This window comes from Medicago sativa, chromosome 7, assembly GCF_051527215.1.
Source record: "Medicago sativa cultivar Bolivia chromosome 7, Bolivia_mono, whole genome shotgun sequence".
NCBI lineage: Eukaryota > Viridiplantae > Streptophyta > Magnoliopsida > Fabales > Fabaceae > Medicago > Medicago sativa.
Genome location: NC_140755.1, coordinates 27325697 through 27347088, shown reverse-complemented (window position 1 = coordinate 27347088; position 21392 = coordinate 27325697).

The window sequence follows — 21392 nt, the reverse complement described above, 5'->3', positions numbered from 1 at the left end:
TATGAAAAAGTTAATGACGATAGTGAGGAAGAACCTAGTTATATATAGATGATACATTATTTGCAATGAAAATGAATAAGAGAACATATTGAGAATAAGGATGAGAAATAGGGTATGATATTAGAAATAATGTATTACAGAGAGCCTAGAATTGATGCGAGAACAAAGTATGCCCGTAAGATGAATAATAAAATAAAATAGAGGGATTTTGACGTAGAAATGAGTTACGCGTAAGGGTTGGATTAATGAAGCGATGTGGTGGTGTTATAAACGGTTGATAGAGAGTACAAATGACGAACCCTATAACTGTGACAAAGAGTGATGATGATTGATATTATATATATCTAAATAAATAGATAAGATGAGAAATGTCGATGTTTATATTATAATAATGATGAGAGTGAAGATGGTAAATTATGATGAAAATGAGAATGATAATGTTTATATTTTAGTGATGATGAGAATGACGATAACTATACTATTATGATGATGAGAGTGATGATGTTTATCTATTATGATGATGAGAGTAGTGATGATTTTCTGTGTGCTTGCATTAGAGTCGTGCATTTTATGGAGAGACATGCATTAATATGTGGATTATGTGACTAAGTGTATACATATAATACTTGTCGAATTTAATTTTTTACGTTCATATAGAGTCCAGAGCATGATGTCGTGCATTGTTATGTAGAGAAAGTTCAGTAATATACCTCTGGAAAATTATGTAGAGAAAGTCCAATAACATACCTCTGGAAAACTATGATGAGAAAAGTCCAGTAACATAACTCTGGTAAAATGGAGAGTAAGTATGGTACCTCATTCATATAGGTTTTAGGATGAGTCCATATGCATTTAAATACTGATACTTGTGTTTGATGTTAAAATTGTGGAATGGAGTGAGATGATGAAATGAGAGATTTGTTGAGGATAAAATATTGGTTGATATTCATATGACAATATAATACTATTATTATCTTTATTTTAATGACTTGTGTATCTTTTTCATAATAATATGTTATGACTGGATTTCTCACCCCTTTCTTGTTGTTGTTGTAACACCCTAAACTTTAAAAGCGATAAATTACGCTAATGATACAACCATATAAGAATTTAGATGTTACTTCTTCAATAAATCACCAAGCATGCATAAATAACTTTTCTCTAAAACACGCAGCGGAATAAAACAAATCATTACATCAACATTTAAATAAATCAGCTCAACAGTCATCCATGATAAAATAAGTCACCAAGTAGCCATGTCATCATACATCTCATGTCATCATCAATACATAGTCTCAAAATCTCCAACAGATATAATAAAGATAAATATCCAAGACCGTCCCTAATTAGAGCCCTAAAAACTACGACACTGAAAGCAATAAACGAGGTAACATCCAAGCTATCATCCAGCAACTCACCAAAGCAAAGCAAACTACTCATGCACACCGTCTACCCATCCATACAAATAAGGTAGGCGGTCAATCAAACGACCATTGGGGGTTAGTTCATAATCCACCATTCAACATAATCAAAAGAAATAATTAGCATAAATCAATTTCTCATGATCAATAAATTCAACGTCATCATAAGTCTACATGTATACAAACACAATCAATAACGTATACCACTCAGAGTCTGGTTCAAATATTCACAACCATCATCAAGGTTCACAAATGCACATATACACCGATTCACATAAGCCTCGACTCACTAAATATTAAATGCATGCAATGTTCTAGACTCTTCTAGATGCATGTGGTACCATAGGATTCTAGAGATAATTTTACCGTTAATGAATCCACCGACATAATAATCACCCCGCATTGATGTCATGCAGAAGCTATGTAATAATCACCCCGCATTTACATACTTCAAATCACCTTGTATGACTATGAAATGCAGAAACTTCAAGTAAGGACTTGACAATTCATAATTCACCACCATAGACATTAACATAATAATCACCCCGCATTTATGTTAATCATCAACAATTGCATTATCAAATACTTAAATCCATACAATTCAACAAGTCATCATTAATTCGTCTATTTATAATCACCAAAAGAATCAACATCATAATTATCAACAACATTTAACACCTCAAAGGGACGATAACGTTTTAAATCCACATTTCACATAATAACGAACATCTAGCCACATCATGACATTCATCATATTAAACAACTAATCCTTAACAATTCATTCACATTCAATCATACTAATATGAATTCAAAGTCTCTTACAAGTTATCCGACCATAAAGCATTAATTTGACAAAGTTCGTCTAAGTTTTTGAAAACTAGCATTTTACGATTATTTCTCCAAAATTAAAGTAAACAAATTCAAATGCCTCAACCGAGTATATACACAATTCACATATAAGTGCAGTAGCATATACATATACGTTTCATAGGACAATTACGATAAATTCCAAAATTCATCTAAGTTCGTCTCGTTTTGCCAATTTCTAACTTATTTAACAAAACAAGTCAAACAAGTTCAAACATATCAAACAAGCATATACACTACTCACATATGATCACAGTAGAATATGCTTATAGTTGTCATAGGCCAATTCACATCAATTCTAAAATTTCACAAAGTTCGTCTCATTTTGTCACTTTTCAAAAGAAATCCAATTTTCAAAGCAAAACCATGTTAAATCTCATGAATACAATCCAAAACATTTGTATAAATCAAGGTTACAGGAAACAACCATAACCCTACCCTTTTCGTTTAAGAAAAACGAGTTTCCAAAAAATTCATGTTCTTTAACCATTTTCAAATAAATTCACTTAGATTCCAAAACCAAGTCCAATTTAATTCATTTAATGTTTCCCAAGGTTTAGAAAGCTTAAATACAGTTAAGTACATCAAAGGAATTGGTTTGGACGGTCTGGATCGATCCCCCAATGCCCAGAACACCCAAAACATGGGTGTCTGTTCCTGTGCAACTCGCCACAACGAGTTACACCGGAATAGGTCACCCTGTTCTGGTTGTTCCCTCTCGGGAATTCCCAATTTTTTACCCAAAATCCTCAATTCTGATCCCCTTGACCCCAAATTCGACCCCAAAACTTGTACACTAGATTATAAACATAAAAAGGCATTTAAAACAACATTTAACATCGAATCATAACACCAAATCACCTCAAATTCATCATCTAGTTCATTTTTACCAAAAACCAGAATTTTTCTCATTTTCATTCAAACTTCACAAACAACCACACCAATTCAAATCTCATCAACATACAAACATAAACAAACATTCATGAAGTGAATTCAAACAAGTTTCAACAACAATCACACATCAATTCATGATTTATACTCAATTAATCAAAAATCACCAAAACAACTTAACAACAACAACAACTATGAAGTTTAAGCTCTTAACACCACAATTTCCTGAAGTTTATCATATCCACAAATTCACATGAATTAGGAGCACGAATTTCATCATTCAAAACCACAAAAAGTCACAATTATTAAAAAGCACTTAAACTCATAATTGAAAATAGGAGATTATAGCTTAATTAGTGAAAAGTCCATCCCCCTTACCTCTAGTTCTTCAAGAATCCAAACCCTAGCTTCACTTTAGCTCCTAGCCTCCAATCCCAAGCTCTCTCTCTCTCTCTCTAGCTCCTCTTTTCTTCCTCTTGATCCACTTTCTCTCTCCGCCTCTCTCTCAAAATGTTTGTGAAATGAGTGAATGAATGTAATGACCTAATTTTCTCACAAGTGTTGGGTTTATATAGTCACCACATAATTGGGTTTATTCTCTAATTGTCTTAATGGGCTCAATATTTTTACCAACTAATTCACCAAAGTTACTACTCACTTAAACCATCAAATGACGAATAATTACCGTCTCTAAATAATTACCCCAATTCACTAGTAACTTAGAAAAAATAATTATTCCCACTTAAAACTCTAGAAATAACCCTCTCAATAAAATGACTAATTTACCCCTGCTTACCAAATGACCAAAATACCCTTGAGTCTAAAATGACTAAAATATCCTTCTTAAGCCAAAATCCACTAATCCCGAATCAAATACACACAGAGACAAGTAATCACACATAACACATATAAACACACATAATAAATAATTACAATAGTTCTAGCAAAAAACGGGCTATTACAGTTGTATTTATGGTGTTTGTACCCGTGCGGTACAGATACCTAGGACGAGGAGATCTTGTTTAGGGACGCCTAGAAGGTTGCGACGGGAAATGTTTTCCGTCAATTTTATTTTAGTAGTGATTAGACATGTAGTTGAATACGAGCTCTGATATGTAACACCAGTGTTGGGGTTGACGTTGAATTTATTTATCTTTGAGTTTAAATCGTGAGAACTATTGTTATTTCTATTTCGATGTTGAACGACAAGAGAAATTTTTATTAATGAGATCAGGGGATTGTTTTTCGTTGTTGAAATTATTATTTAAAAGGAAAATTTATGCTAATATGTGATATCATTTGAAGTTTTGTAACATCCTAATTATTACATTTATTCTTATTATTTAATAATTATCGTCGGGAAATAGGGTGTTAGAGAAGTTCCTTGCGGAACCTGACTCCCTTGTTTCCCGTATTTTTAAAGTACGGTATTTTCCCTTTTGCAAATATCTCACAACCTAAATTGGCCATAATCCTAGTTACGTGTGGCGCAATATTTTGTGCGCTAAATTTATCGTTCGTGGTGGTGCTTGTTGTAGCATTGGTCTTGGCTCGTCTATTTCGATTTTGAATGAACCATGGTTTTCTAATGGGGAGTGTATTGATGGTGGTATTATAGGTGCTCACGTTGTTCAGAATGTTACCGTCAATAATTTGATGAATCTTTACGACAAGAGTTGGAACAAAGAGGTGGTTCGTCAGGTATTCAGTGTTGATATAGCTGATAAGATTCTTCACACTCCACTTATTTCTCAGGTACAAGAGTATATGGTTATTTGGAAAGCTAAAAGTCATGGATAGTATTCAGTATGTAGTGCTTACAAGTTATGTGTTGATGAACTCGTTAACTCTTCTCATCTCCGACATCCAGGTATTGATCCGAAATCTGGAAGCTCAAGGTTTCCCCTAAAGTTAAGAATCTAGTGTGGCGTATGTGTCGAGGCTGCCTCCCGACTCATGTTTGCCTACTTGACAAGGGCGTTCAATGTCTTACAAACTATGTTACTTGTGCATCACTTCATAAAGACCTTGCTCATGCTTTTTTCAATTGTCCTTTTGCTGTCCAAGTTTGGCAAATGACATATCTTTGGGGAACTATCCACACACCATGTCATCTACTACTTCAGAAACTGATACTATTTTTCTGTTGTTGGAAACTTTGTCCGTTGATCTCAATCAACGTTTGAAATCAACGTTTTGGAGTATTTGGAAGCATCGAAATCTTCGAGTTTGGGATGGTGTTATGGAGGTAAGTGCCACGGTTGTAGAGTGTGTGTCATTCCCCAATTTTTGACCTAAGACCCTACTTTCATACGCTCTTTGACCCGGAATATTCTTTGACTTTTCAGAGAAAATTTCGGCAGAGAGGTATTTCAAAATACCTCATTTTTAGTTTGATTTCGGAACCCCTTTTTATTTTATTTTATTTTTAGTTTTCTTTTTTTATTTATTTTTATTAGTTTATTTTATTTCCATCTTTTATTTAATTTTTATTTTGTTTTTTATTTTAATTGTTTTGTTTTATTTTATTTTCTTTCAAATAGGTCCAAAAATATGTCGGGGTCCACAAATTTTTTTTCACGCCACAATCAGTGGCCAAGACTCAAAGTCAGCTCTTTCTTTCCCAAAACAACCGGAAACACGTTTCAAGCTTTAATCACATTCAAGTCCATTAACCATCTTTCTTTTTTTAAAAAAAATTAATAGAGCCTTTATAACAAATGGAAATCATCACAGAAACGGGACCAAGAAAACTCAGCATCGAAAATACAATAGAGAAAAATTTCATCAGAATCGTATTCCCAGTAACCACAAACCATCATCATCGCACTACAAAGCCAATACCAAATCAAACCTCAAAGCAGTACTAACACTACAACACAAACGTCACAGTAACCAAGTCAAGCCGTACACCACCAAACACAACCCACAAACACAAACCGTGAATTCCACATAATCCAATAAACATCACAAATCCGAACAAAAGCGAACCATAAACTCAAAACCAAACCCACACACCAAAAACTATAAGTGAACCACACACCAAAACTGATCCATAAAACCATACCGAATCAAACTCTACAAACCAAACCAACAAAACTGCGCCGCAAAAAACACAAAAACATCAACCAAACAACAATAGTTCTTTTTTATTTCGTAGATCTAGGTTTCTTGTAACTTTGTTTGAAAATTTTGAGGCCGGATTTGGAAAGAGGAGGAAGAAAGGAGTGAAAAGAAAAAAATTTAAAAAAAAAAGAAGTTTTTAAGCTCCGACACGGTGGCGCCACCGCTAAGGCGCGCCGGCCGCCGTGCCGGAACCGGCTTACCTCGCCGGAGAAGAAGGTAGCGGCGGGAAGAATTCTAGAGAGAGGGAAGAGATTCTCTCACTAGAAAGAGAGAAGAAAGAGAATGTTTTAAAAAAAATGAATTTTTTTTTTGTTAAAAGGCTATTTATAGCCTGTTGTCCAGATCAAATCTGGAGCGTTGGTTAACCAACGGTCCAGATCTGATCTGGATAGGCCAGTACAGATCCACTCTTCTGTGAGCTCAATCAGTTTTTTTTCCTTTCTGCACACTGTTGGAACAAAATGTGTTTAACATTACCCTTTGAGTTTTGATGATAACAAGGTATTAAAAATTGACAGTTGGATATGCTGATATTTGTTCAAGTGTGCAGGACCATAGACAAAAATTTGAATGTCTTAAACAAAGCATAGGTTTTGGAAGAACAAACTAGGAGCAATTGAATCTACAAAAAAGGAAGCTTGTGTTGCTAGAAAGCATCTGAAGAAAAGAGGTTCTGAAGAAAAGAGGTTCTGAAGATCATCAAAAGCTGACGTCATGAAAAGCACTCTTATCAGAAGCTGCCTACCAAAAGTTGACGTCATCAGAAGCTGAAGACTGGAAGCTGAAGTTAGTTAAATGTTGTCATTCTGATTGTGCATCATTGCAGAAGGAAAAGAAGCCTGGAGCAACGACTAATTCAGAGAAATTTGAAGGCATTTGATGCTTATCCACTGAAAAACGCAGAAAAAGGACAATAGTACAATTGTACAACCACTATCTCCACTACTCTGTTTTGTGTCTGCAATAGTACAAGACAACAGTTGTGACTATGCTGGCAATTCTCTATACAAGGAATGGATTTGAAATTGTTCCATCTTAAGACAATAACCAAATCAAGCAACAGATCATTGGTGATTTGCTCAAGCTTCAACAACTACTCTTTTGATGTGCTGGTAATCAACAACGTCTCTTTCCCACCTCTATATAAAGGAGTGAAGACTTGAAGATTTCCAAACTCACAACAATTTTACAAGTGCCAAACCTCGTCTGAAATTGTTTAACTTCAAAGTTCACTTAGAATTTCTTATCAACTTTCATATCTTAGAAATTCTAGAGTCTTAAGAGTCTGTATGTGATTTGTATTGTGAACACCACTTATTGTATATCAAGTGTTCAACCTCAAACAATTTTCTTTGTAATTCTCTTTGAATAGAAGTCTCTTGCAGTTGTGCTTGAGCATAGGAAGTCTCTTGCAGTTGTGCTTGAGCATTAGGAAATCTTTTGCATTTGTGCTTAAGTTAGTTTGAAGTCTCTTGCTTTAGTGATTGAGCGGTTGTAATCAGATATTGATTTTGGTGAACTCTCCTTGGAAGTGCAAGGAGGAGTGGACAACTTCCGGATTGTGGAAAGAACCATTATAAATTGATTTGTGTCTTTCTTCTTTCTCGCTCTATTTACTTATTCGCTGCATTTAGACTCTGAACATTGCATCAGAACCTGAATTCTATCATCTTCTGATCAGTGACTTCAGTTTTAGAAGGAGAAAAAGAAACCACAAAAACATCTTTTTCTAAAAAACCTTGATTTTCAATCAAGTGATTTTCCTTTTATTTTCTTAAACAAAACATCAATTCATTTTAATTATATTTGAATCTTTTTCTTTTAAAATAAAAAAACACTAAACAAATTTATTTTGCCACTTGGCTTTTTATTTTTAAACCTTTTCAAAATTAATAAAAAATATCAAACAAATCACTCGGCTTTTTACCCCGAACTACATGGTTTTGATCCCTCGCGGGTACGTAGGCAAAAGACACTTGTCTTTTCAAATCAAAAAATAAAAAATAAAACATTTTCTTTTTACTCATCACTTTAATCTTTTTTTAAGCAAAATAAGTATAGTCTAAATAAATAAATAAAAGCAAGAGGTTCCTATAGGATACTATGGACGTTTAGGGTGCTAACACCTTCCCTTCACGTAACTAACCCCCGAACCTTAAATCTCTTTAAAATGTGGGTTTATTCGAACTTTTCCCCCTTTCGCTTTGAAAAAATTAAAGCTCGGTGGTGAAATAAAAATTTGTGAGTCAACGCTAATCAATAGCTTGATCTCCGAAAATCACCGCGACAGCGTGCTAAACATTTGGTCGTTGATTGGCAGCTTCGTAGTTGATCCCATTCCTCAACAGCAACCACACTACAGTCTTTTGGAGGGGGAAAATCGGTCGCAGTTGGCAATTCGGCATCTGCGACATCTTCTAGTTGGAAGCACCCTTTGTCGGGTAAGTATAAGTGTAACATCGATGTTGCATTTTCTTCTCATCTTAACCGTACTAACATTGGAATTTGTGTTCGGGACTCAGAAGGTACATTTGTTTTGGCATTACCCATTGATGCTGACGTTGGTGAAGTGTTGGGTCTTCATTCTGCCTTGCAGTGGTTGAGTGATATGCAATTTGACAATGTAGATTTCGAAATGGATTCCAAGCTTACTTGGGATGCTTTCCATGCTACTCGAGACGACACTTCTGAATTTAGGTGTATCATCTCTTCATGTCGGTCTCTATTCAGCTATTTCTTTACCAACTCTAGGGTGGGGTTTGTTAGGCGACAAGCCAACGAGGTTGCTCATGCCCTTGCAAGAGAAACCACGATACTAGCTAGTCCCGTTGTTTATTTTAATATACCCGATTGTATTGAACGTCTTATTATTAATAAAATGTTATAAGCATATTTTCTTTATAAAAAAAAAATTCAAAGGATGTCGATGTATTATTCTTATATTGTATTATTTTCAATTAAAACCACTGTGAAACATTAGAAAAAATGTTAAATTAAATTAATTATCTCAAAATATTATTTTATAAACTAAATTGAATAAATACAACCTCATTTATATTTTATATCAAATATTAACTTCTAGAAAAAGAATAGCTAAAATTAAATCGAACTGCGAATATCACGCCAACGGTGCGACTTGTTCGTTAGCACGATTATAACACTAGTTTTAAATACAAAAGAAGTTTTGCATTTGGACCAAGTTAAAGCTCATTACTACCCGTCAAAGCTACAGGCCATGATGAGCTTGGTATCAGAGATAAAGACAAGGTTTTGTATCAAGATTTAATCATGTGGTTCAAGCCTCTGGGATGAGATCTTCCATATCAGTGTTGACTCAAGGATTCGTTAATGATACTTGCAAAGACTCTTTGCTTAGAAAGAAAGTTTATTCTGACTTGTCCAAAGGTGTAATATTCATTAAAAGCATCGTTGATGGAAATGAATGACTGATCAGTTAACTGCATTTCATCAAGGATATCTCTACAATCAATCAGACATTTAAAAACAAGGGATTCTTCAGCAATGGTCATCATGCTTCAACTCTATATAAAGAACCAAGTTTGTTTGAAGAAGGTTACGACACTTGAGAAAATTAATGTCATATATACATAGTCTGACTTGTTCATATATTATGTTAATTATATATAGACTTGTTAATAGTATATACCTTTACTAGAAACAGTAAAAAAAACCGTAATAGATACACTTTAAGTGTATTGTGCTTCATATCTGTTAACTACTCTTAGAGTTTTTGTAAACGCAATCATCTTTTGTAAAATAACTTGTTGTTATAAATCTCTGGATTGAGATTAGGAAGTCATCTAGGTTGATGAAGAAAATATATGACTAGGTTGTCTCCGTAGTGTTGTAATCAGGATTTGATTATAGTGAAAGAAATCTCTTAGAAGTGTTATAAGGGGATTGAATGTAATTCCGGATTGTGGGGTGAACCAGGATAAATACTCTGTAACACCCATACTAGACGTATCTAGAAAGTCTAGCAAGTGCGTTAATTTAGTACTGGATACATTAAAAATTTACAACAATAAAACTTTGAATGAATATAAAAGACAACAAGGGCGTTCGTACGATGATAATACAACTTAACTTTTCTAAATCATAATAAAAGCATCCTTTAAAATCCACACCATCCGGCTGCGAGTACGAACGAACACTTGTCGCATCATCCATTCGGCTACTAGCTTGCTAATCCACCTGATATCTGAAAGAAATAAGGATTGGGATGAGACATAATGTCTCAGTGAGTTCCACCTAATCCTAGGCTATAGGCAACCACGGGGAAAACCTACGGTCACCACGTGTCTATTTTACAACCTGACGGTTGATTATACGTGTGTGGGGACTTGCATGCTTAGACGGTGGTGCATACTAGGGCCGTCATAATTCATCTTACTTGTTATAGGCTTACTATCATACGTGTCATGGCGGTCAAGGGAACCTAAGACCACTATGCCAAGATACGGTAAACGCATCGAGGTCTTCATGTAACATATTCATGACACAATCCTAAGCCGGACGATTAGGGAAACCTAAGAACGTCATCGGCATCATATTCTTTACTTGTCCTAATCATAACTTGTACTTAACATAAACATACATGATCATAAACATATCATACATAATCGCTTCTAAGTTCATTATTCATTATGTTAGCGTTGAACAAACATTATTATCTTGGTTCATTTTACGGATAGTCCCGGGTGGAGTAACCCCGAGAACAATCCCATACATGACCGATGTACGTACATCGGACTCCCTCGGTGTCGTGCGGGTCCCTTGCGGCTTGAACCGTTCCCCTTAGGTCGAGAACCTCTTGTATCCCCCTGATGTGGATAACAAGAGACACGAGCACCTACGTCTTGTTAATTTCAGTGACATGCGGGTCCCTTACGGCTTGAATCGTTCCCCTTAGATCGAGAACCTCTTGTATCCCCCTGATGTGGATAGCAAGAGACATGCCACCTACTTATACTTGTCATGGTCTTGTTGTATACATAAGTTAAACATGTACATACCTGATTGTTTACCTAGGAACCTTAATCGAACCGATTAGGGGTAAACTCTTACTTGTTCTAGCTTATACATTCTTATTCTTAGTGGAGAGATTGACTAATCAATCCATGGCTTATTGTACTAACTAAACATACATGATCATATGCGAAGAGATTACACTTCGCGTCGTAACATCCTAGGGAGTCTTGCTTAACTTGCTAGTTCTCGACAACTAGTCGAGGCTCTAGTTCATTCCCGCATTAGATATTGATTACTACTCGTTAAACTCATGCCATAATTCTCTTACGCCATGCTTAATTATACCCTACAAATACTTGTTAAATGATCAAGAAAACATGTTTAGAAACCATGCCTTGGAGTCATGTATTGAGGGGTTTATTACTGTAAAAGAATGCTCGAAGAAACTGGACCGAAGTGTAACACCCCGTTTTCCCAACATAAAAATTTCATTTAAAATCAGAGTATTTTGATCACAACGGAATGTCACATACTTCATTTAAATCATAAAATGGATAATAATAATAATCCTTCAAATTCAACATCATGAAAAATCTTAAACTATTGCAGCGGAAATTAGTTCAACATTTAAAAGTCTTGGCACGCAGGCCTTATTGAAAAATCTCATAAATTAGTTCATAAAAGAGACACGTAAGGAATAGAAGTAAATGCAAGCCCCCATCCCGTTACGTATCAGAGCACCTAGACACCAACTGAGAGTCCACTCATGAACGCCTCTAATCTTTATTACCTGCACATTACCCACGGTCGAGGCAACATATACGCAGAAGGGGTGAGATTTCATAATCAATACATTAAGCATATAATCCAATAAAATGCATTTAACAACTTAAACATTAATAACATATCAACAATTAACAATTAGCATATTTTTCATTACATAACAAATACAATCATCAAATACCATTACTAATTTTCATCACAAATCATAATCAACTTAACACTCAACTTGACGACACAACTCATCCTTGACCATGCAACTCTATCAACTCAACAACAACCTAACAACACGACTCATCTTTGACCATGCAACTCTATCAACTCGACAACAACTCGACAACTTAAACATCATGAACTTCTTGATATGCAAATGCATGTGGTACCAATCAGCAACAAAATGAGCATAATAGGCTCTTCAACGTGTGAGCACAAAGGCTGCCGGGCCTAAAGCCCCCAACTTTAATGAGCACAAAGGCTGCCGGGCCTAAAGCCCCCAACTTTAATGAGCACAAAGGCTGCCGGGCCTAAAGCCCCCAACTTTAATGAGCACAAAGGCTGCCGGGCCTAAAGCCCCCAACTTTAATGAGTATGCAATGAACTCAACTTCCAACAACTTAGACAACGACGTGTACAACTCATATGACTCATAACCATGGACGACTTCTTAAATTCCAACAACATAGACCGACTCATGCAACCTCAAGACACTAACAGTCGACAACAGAAAACAGCAGCAACATACAACAATTAACAACGCTTGAATGTGTTAACATTCATATAAAGAATTAATTACATCAATATAATTATCATAAAACATCATTATAGCATTCATGCAGCAACACTTCTAGTTTCAGTCACCATAACAGACTTCTGGAGCTTATGAAAGCATCCTAAACAGCTCTCTAACTTACTTCTAAGGTCATCTCAAGACTACACGTGCGAAAGGATCGCATCGGGACAATTTTGGGCAACTAACAGCCTAACTCGCAGTGGCGAGTAACTTCACTCGCAATGGCGAGCAAAGTGTGCATTCTGGGTTCCTACGTATTTACTCGCAGTGGCGAGTTATTCTGCTCGCGGTTGCGAGCTCACAGGTCACTCGCAGTTGCGAGTGCATTGCTCGCAGTTGCGAGTTCTGGGTTCTAGCTCGCAGATGCGAGTGTTCTTGCTCGCAGGTGCGAGCGATGAATGTCAGTACGGCCAGAAACCTAAAAATTCCAACTTTTCACTTAATCTCCTAATTCTAACCTCAATTTAACATCTAATTAACATCTTATGGTATAACTAAGTTCTGTACACTAATTTAGCATCAACCTAACATCTTTTCATGATTCAATCATCAAATTCGGTCTTAAACCTAATTCCCAATTCTCACCAAAACTTAACCTAATCATGCTAAATTCATCCTATAGAATCATACCCTTAATAGTAATGAAAATTAGTCTCACCCTTACCTTGTAATTGCAGAATCGATAGCCTCTCCCTCTGGTTCTCCTCTTCTGACTTTTCTCCCTTTTCTCCAAAAGCGTTTCACGTAAAAACGTTTCCCACTTATGTCTGTATTATTTATTTACTCTTATTACTCATCTCACCTATAAACTTACTCTTTCCACCTCACAGCCTAACTTCTAATATTTTTATTTTATTTCTAATATCTTATTTTATTTAATAATAAAATAAGTCACACCAACATAACAACTTCACAACATCCTATACTCCACATAATTTCTTCATAAATCGTATAACTTACTCAAATCATAAATCACATAAATTACTCAAATTATAAATCATATAAGCATATATTTATAAATATATTCTAAACTTCATTGAATTAATTAAATAGTTAAGACGGGCGTTACAACTCTCCCCAACTTATAGAATTTTCGTCCTCGAAAATTTACCTCAAGAAAACAACTCTGGATAAGACTCCATCATCTTACTCTCTAGCTCCCATGTCAGGCTTTCACCAGTCGCTCCACCCCAAACAACTCTCACTAGAGGAATCTCCTTGCCTCTCAACGTCTTCATCTTGCGATCATCAATCCTCAAGGGTAAGGTCTCTACCGTAAGGTTGTCTCTAACTTGCACATCATCACTCTGAATCACATGGGACGGGTCTGGAACATACTTCCTCAATTGCGACACACCGTGCCAATTCTCTCGGATATCTGATAAGGACCAATAAACTTTGGAGTCAACTTCTTTGACTTCAATGCACGACCGACACCGGTCGTTGGAGTAACTCTCAAGAACACATGGTCTCCCTCTTGAAACTCAAGGTCTTTCTTACGCTTATCATGGTAGCTCTTCTGTCGACTCTGCGACGCTTTCATCTTCTCTTGAATCATCTTCACCTTCTCAGTAGTCTGTTGAACAATTTCTGGTCCTAGAACCACACTTTCACCGGTCTCAAACCAACACAACGGAGTCCTACACCTCCGACCATACAAAGCCTCGAAGGGTGCCATCCTAATACTTGAATGATAGCTGTTATTATAAGTGAACTCTATCAACGGAAGATGACTATCCCAAGTTCCACCTTGCTCAAGTACACAAACTCTCAACAAGTCTTCGAGTGACTGAATCGTTCTTTCCGACTGACCATCTGTTTAAGGATGATAAGCCGAACTCAATCTCAACTTAGAGCCTAAAGCCTCTTGCAAACTCTTCCAAAATCTAGAAGTAAATCTTGGATCTCTATCTGACACGATGCTTGAAGGAACACCATGCAATTTCACTATGTCTCGAATATAAATCTCTGCCAACTGAGCCACAGGAAAACTAATATTAATCGGAAGGAAATGTGCCGACTTCGTCAATCTGTCAACAATCACCCAAATAGCGTCATTTCCCTTAGGAGTATTCGGCAAACTTGTCACGAAATCCATGGATATACTATCCCATTTCCATTCTGGTACATCTAACGGTGTCATCAACCCAGCAGGTTTCTGATGCTCTACCTTCGACTTCTGACAAATCAAACAAGAGTACACAAATTGTGCCACATCACGTTTCAATCCTGACCACCAAAACAGCTTCTTTAAATCATGATACATCTTTGTAGCTCCCGGATGAATGCTCAAGCTACTCCTATGACTCTCTTCCAGAATCATCCTTTTTATCTCATCATTGTCTGGAATACAAATCCTACCTCGAAACCTCAACACACCTTGATCATCGACTTTAAAGTCACCATCTTCAGTTTGATTACTAGCAACCAACAAGTCCACAAACTTAACATCACCCTTCTGTGCATCTCTAATACTTTTCAAGAAATCGTTATCAATTTTCAGCATTCCTAACTTAACGCTCCGAGACGACATTTCACAAACTAAGCTCATATCTCTAAACTGTTCAAGTAGTTCAAATTCCTTCACCATCATAGCAGACATATGTAAACTCTTCCTACTTAAGGCATCCGCAACAACATTAGCTTTACCCGGATGGTAATTCAAACTAAAGTCATAATCCTTCAACAATTCGAGCCACCGCCGCTGTCGCATATTCAGTTCTTTCTGATCAAACAAATACTTCAAGCTCTTGTGATCACTAAACACCTCAAATCTCGAACCATACAAGTAATGTCTCCAAATCTTAAGGACAAATACGACTGCAGCTAACTCAAGGTCATGAGTAGGATAGTTTCGTTCATGAGTTCTCAACTGTCTTGATGCATAAGCAACAACTTTACCATCTTGCATAAGTACACCGCCTAAGCCCAATTTGGACGCATCACAATACACTGCAAAAGGTTCATCAGGTTTTGGCAAAATCAAAACTGGAGCCGTCGTCAAACGCTTCTTCAATTCATTAAAACTGTTCTCACAATGAACATCCCACACAAAGGCTTTACTTTTACACGTCAACTGTGTTAACGGAAGTGCCAACTTAGAAAACCCTTCTATAAATCTTCGATAGTATCCTGCCAATCCCAAAAAGCTTCTAATCTCTGTAACTGACCTAGGAGTCTCCCATTGTGATACTGCTTCAACTTTAGATGGATCAACTGCAATACCACTACTGGAAATAACATGGCCCAGAAAACTTACCTCGTTCAACCAGAATTCACACTTAGACAATTTAGCATACAACTTCTTCTCTTTCAGCACTTGCAAAACGATTTTCAAATGTTCCGCATGTTCTTCTTCTGTCTTAGAGTAAATCAAAATATCATCGATGAACACAACCACAAAGCGATCCAAAAATGCATGGAAAATGCGATTCATATACTCCATAAACACGCCAGGCGCGTTACTCACACCAAAAGGCATCACCTTATATTCATAATGACCATATCGCGTCCTAAAGGCCGTCTTCTGCATATCTTCATCTTTTACTTTAATCTGATGATAACCCGACCTTAAATCAATCTTGCTGAACACACGTGCACCCACCAGCTGGTCCATCAAATCATCAATTCTAGGAAGTGGATATCTATTCTTTATAGTTACTTTATTCAGTTGTCGATAATCAATGCACAACCTCATACTTCCATCTTTCTTCTTAACCAACAATACCGGCGCTCCCCAAGGTGAAACACTCGGTCTAATGAATTTCTTATCTAGCAAATCCTCCAACTGTTTCTTCAACTCAGCCAACTCAGAAGCTGACATACGGTAAGGTGTCATAGACACAGGCTTCGTTCCCGGAACAAGGTCAATAGAAAATTCAACTTCTCTTTTCGGTGGTACATCAGGGATTTCATCAGGGAAAACTTCAGGAAAATCACACACCACCTGCAACTTATCAATCACTGCTTGATTCTCCAAAGATAAGGATGCCATTAAGGAAAACATCAAGATCCCATCGCGTTCTAATTGCTTCAGCTGCTTAGTAGACAAAAATTCTGCTCCACTTTCCTCTTCAGCAGAAGAGAAACGCACCGTCTTACTAAAACAGTTAATGAGAACATGGTTGTACTCTAACCAGTTCATACCAAGAATTACATCCATTCCACTCAGAGGCAGACAAACTAAATCAATCTCAAAATCACGATCAAACATAGACAAAGGACATTGTAAACAAACAAGAGAAGTAGTCACCGAACCCTTAGCCGGAGTTTCGACGACCATTTCTCCACTCATATCAGACACAGCAAGACCCAACTTAGAAGCACAATCAAAAGCAACAAAACAATGTGTAGCACCAGTATCAATAATAGCAACTAAAGGAGTATTGTTAATATAACAAGTACCTCTGATCAAACGATCCTCATTTTCAGTCTGAGTACCAGTCAAAGCAAACATTTTCCCTCTAGTCTGAGTCTTCTTCGGATTCGTACACTGAGACCCAATATGACCCTCTTCTTTGCAGTTAAAACACACAATGTCCGCATGCTTACACTCTGCAAGTGTATGTCCTTTACTGCCACAACGAAAGCACCGTTTAATATCCTTAGTACAAGCAGTACTCTTATGGCCTTTCTCGCCACAAGTGTAACAAACAACCTCAGCACCAGCATCCTTCTTATTAGACCTCCTCTCATCATTAGCTCTTCCTTTTCCTTTGTCAGCAGGAGCACTGTAAGGCTTTGGGCGACTTTGTTGGCCCTTACCCCTCTTCTCACTCATAATCTTATAATGAGCTTTGCTGTCATCTTCATAGATTCTGCATCTGCTCACCAAAGCAGAAAAGTCACGGATCTGTTGGTAACCAATGGCTCGCTTAATATCAGCACGCAAACCATTCTCAAACTTGATACACTTGGAGAACTCAGCATTGTCCCCCGTGTAGTGTGGATAGAACTGAGCCAGCTCCACAAACTTTGCTGCATACTCCGTCACCGACATGTTTCCTTGCTTTAGCTCAAGGAATTCGATCTCTTTTCTCCCGCGAACATCCTCAGGAAAATATCTGTTTAGGAATTCTCTCTTAAACACAACCCAAGTAATAACTGCATCATCCTGCTCTAGGGTAGGTTGGAGGCTCACCCACCAGTCATCAGCTTCCTCAGCCAGCATATGCGTTCCAAAACGCACCTTCTGATCATCGGTACATTGCATAACTCTGAAAATTCTCTCAACCTCCTTGAGCCACGTCTGTGCTCCATCAGGGTCGTACCTTCCTTTGAAGGTAGGAGGATGATTTCTCAGAAAGGTCTCCAACATTCTCACATCAGCATTCGCACCAGCACCAGCATTTGGATGTTGTCCCACAGCTTGGGCTACAGCTTCCAAAGCAGCAGCAATCGCAGCATCATTTCTTCCAGCCATTCTAGTCCTCTTATAGCAAATAAGATTCGCAGCCTCCAGGTCTCTTCTCTGCACAACACACGACATTTAGAATATCATAATAGTGGTATTCCAACTCCTAAAGACACAACTCGACTCACTACTTGGCCGGACGGACCGACCTGCTCTGATACCAATTGTAACACCCCGTTTTCCCAACATAAAAATTTCATTTAAAATCAGAGTATTTTGATCACAACGGAATGTCACATACTTCATTTAAATCATAAAATGGATAATAATAATAATCCTTCAAATTCAACATCATGAAAAATCTTAAACTATTGCAGCGGAAATTAGTTCAACATTTAAAAGTCTTGGCACGCAGGCCTTATTGAAAAATCTCATAAATTAGTTCATAAAAGAGACACGTAAGGAATAGAAGTAAATGCAAGCCCCCATCCCGTTACGTATCAGAGCACCTAGACACCAACTGAGAGTCCACTCATGAACGCCTCTAATCTTTATTACCTGCACATTACCCACGGTCGAGGCAACATATACGCAGAAGGGGTGAGATTTCATAATCAATACATTTAGCATATAATCCAATAAAATGCATTTAACAACTTAAACATTAATAACATATCAACAATTAACAATTAGCATATTTTTCATTACATAACAAATACAATCATCAAATACCATTACTAATTTTCATCACAAATCATAATCAACTTAACACTCAACTTGACGACACAACTCATCCTTGACCATGCAACTCTATCAACTCAACAACAACCTAACAACACGACTCATCTTTGACCATGCAACTCTATCAACTCGACAACAACTCGACAACTTAAACATCATGAACTTCTTGATATGCAAATGCATGTGGTACCAATCAGCAACAAAATGAGCATAATAGGCTCTTCAACGTGTGAGCACAAAGGCTGCCGGGCCTAAAGCCCCCAACTTTAATGAGCACAAAGGCTGCCGGGCCTAAAGCCCCCAACTTTAATGAGTATGCAATGAACTCAACTTCCAACAACTTAGACAACGACGTGTACAACTCATATGACTCATAACCATGGACGACTTCTTAAATTCCAACAACATAGACCGACTCATGCAACCTCAAGACACTAACAGTCGACAACAGAAAACAGCAGCAACATACAACAATTAACAACGCTTGAATGTGTTAACATTCATATAAAGAATTAATTACATCAATATAATTATCATAAAACATCATTATAGCATTCATGCAGCAACACTTCTAGTTTCAGTCACCATAACAGACTTCTGGAGCTTATGAAAGCATCCTAAACAGCTCTCTAACTTACTTCTAAGGTCATCTCAAGACTACACGTGCGAAAGGATCGCATCGGGACAATTTTGGGCAACTAACAGCCTAACTCGCAGTGGCGAGTAACTTCACTCGCAATGGCGAGCAAAGTGTGCATTCTGGGTTCCTACGTATTTACTCGCAGTGGCGAGTTATTCTGCTCGCGGTTGCGAGCTCACAGGTCACTCGCAGTTGCGAGTGCATTGCTCGCAGTTGCGAGTTCTGGGTTCTAGCTCGCAGATGCGAGTGTTCTTGCTCGCAGGTGCGAGCGATGAATGTCAGTACGGCCAGAAACCTAAAAATTCCAACTTTTCACTTAATCTCCTAATTCTAACCTCAATTTAACATCTAATTAACATCTTATGGTATAACTAAGTTCTGTACACTAATTTAGCATCAACCTAACATCTTTTCATGATTCAATCATCAAATTCGGTCTTAAACCTAATTCCCAATTCTCACCAAAACTTAACCTAATCATGCTAAATTCATCCTATAGAATCATACCCTTAATAGTAATGAAAATTAGTCTCACCCTTACCTTGTAATTGCAGAATCGATAGCCTCTCCCTCTGGTTCTCCTCTTCTGACTTTTCTCCCTTTTCTCCAAAAGCGTTTCACGTAAAAACGTTTCCCACTTATGTCTGTATTATTTATTTACTCTTATTACTCATCTCACCTATAAACTTACTCTTTCCACCTCACAGCCTAACTTCTAATATTTTTATTTTATTTCTAATATCTTATTTTATTTAATAATAAAATAAGTCACACCAACATAACAACTTCACAACATCCTATACTCCACATAATTTCTTCATAAATCGTATAACTTACTCAAATCATAAATCACATAAATTACTCAAATTATAAATCATATAAGCATATATTTATAAATATATTCTAAACTTCATTGAATTAATTAAATAGTTAAGACGGGCGTTACACGAAGCACGTCAAAAAGGGCCTGAAGAGAGCAAACAGGGTGCTGGCACCCTACTACTCGCCACTGCGAGTACATTACTCGCCACTGCGAGTTGTGTTACTCGCCACTGCGAGTTGGGGGCGAGCAACACCCCCCCTTCGACCTCTAGCTCGCCGTTGCGAGTGATTTGCTCGCCACTGCGAGCAATGACAGTCCAGACTTGCAAAAATGGAGTTTTTGACCCAAAAACCTCAATACAACACATCCCAAGACATATCATGGTACTAGAAGTCATATAGAACTTGTAAAACGACCATTGAACAAGTATTCTCAAGTATAAAAATGCATGGCATGAAAAGGGGTAAACTTTCTACACATAAACCCTAGAAAAATTATATAGTTTTTTTTTCCTACAAGCTTAAACACATAATCCCAAGGGTGGGAACTATCTAAGGAACTCACCTTGGAAGTTCTTAAAGCAATCCCAAGCCTCAAACTCAAGCAAGCATCATCCTCCACTTTCCATCTTCCAAAACCCTAGCTCTTGAACACATGCCCACTTAGCTCATGCCTCATACCAATCTTCATATTCCTCTTTGTCCAAGATGAACCATAGCCTATGCAAACTCAAACTCTCACCTAACCAATAACAAACCCTAGCTTCATGATATTTTCTTTATGAGGGAAAAGGAGTGAAGAACAACCCAAACCAAGCTTCTTTGTACCATAAAAATATTGGGAAGAAAATTGTTCACCATGCTTCTTGATTTGGTAAGAGATTGGGAAAAAATTGAAGAAGAGAAGGTGAGGGTAAATCAAACTAGAACCAAGCTTCACACACTTAAGAGATCAAGAGAGAGCAATAT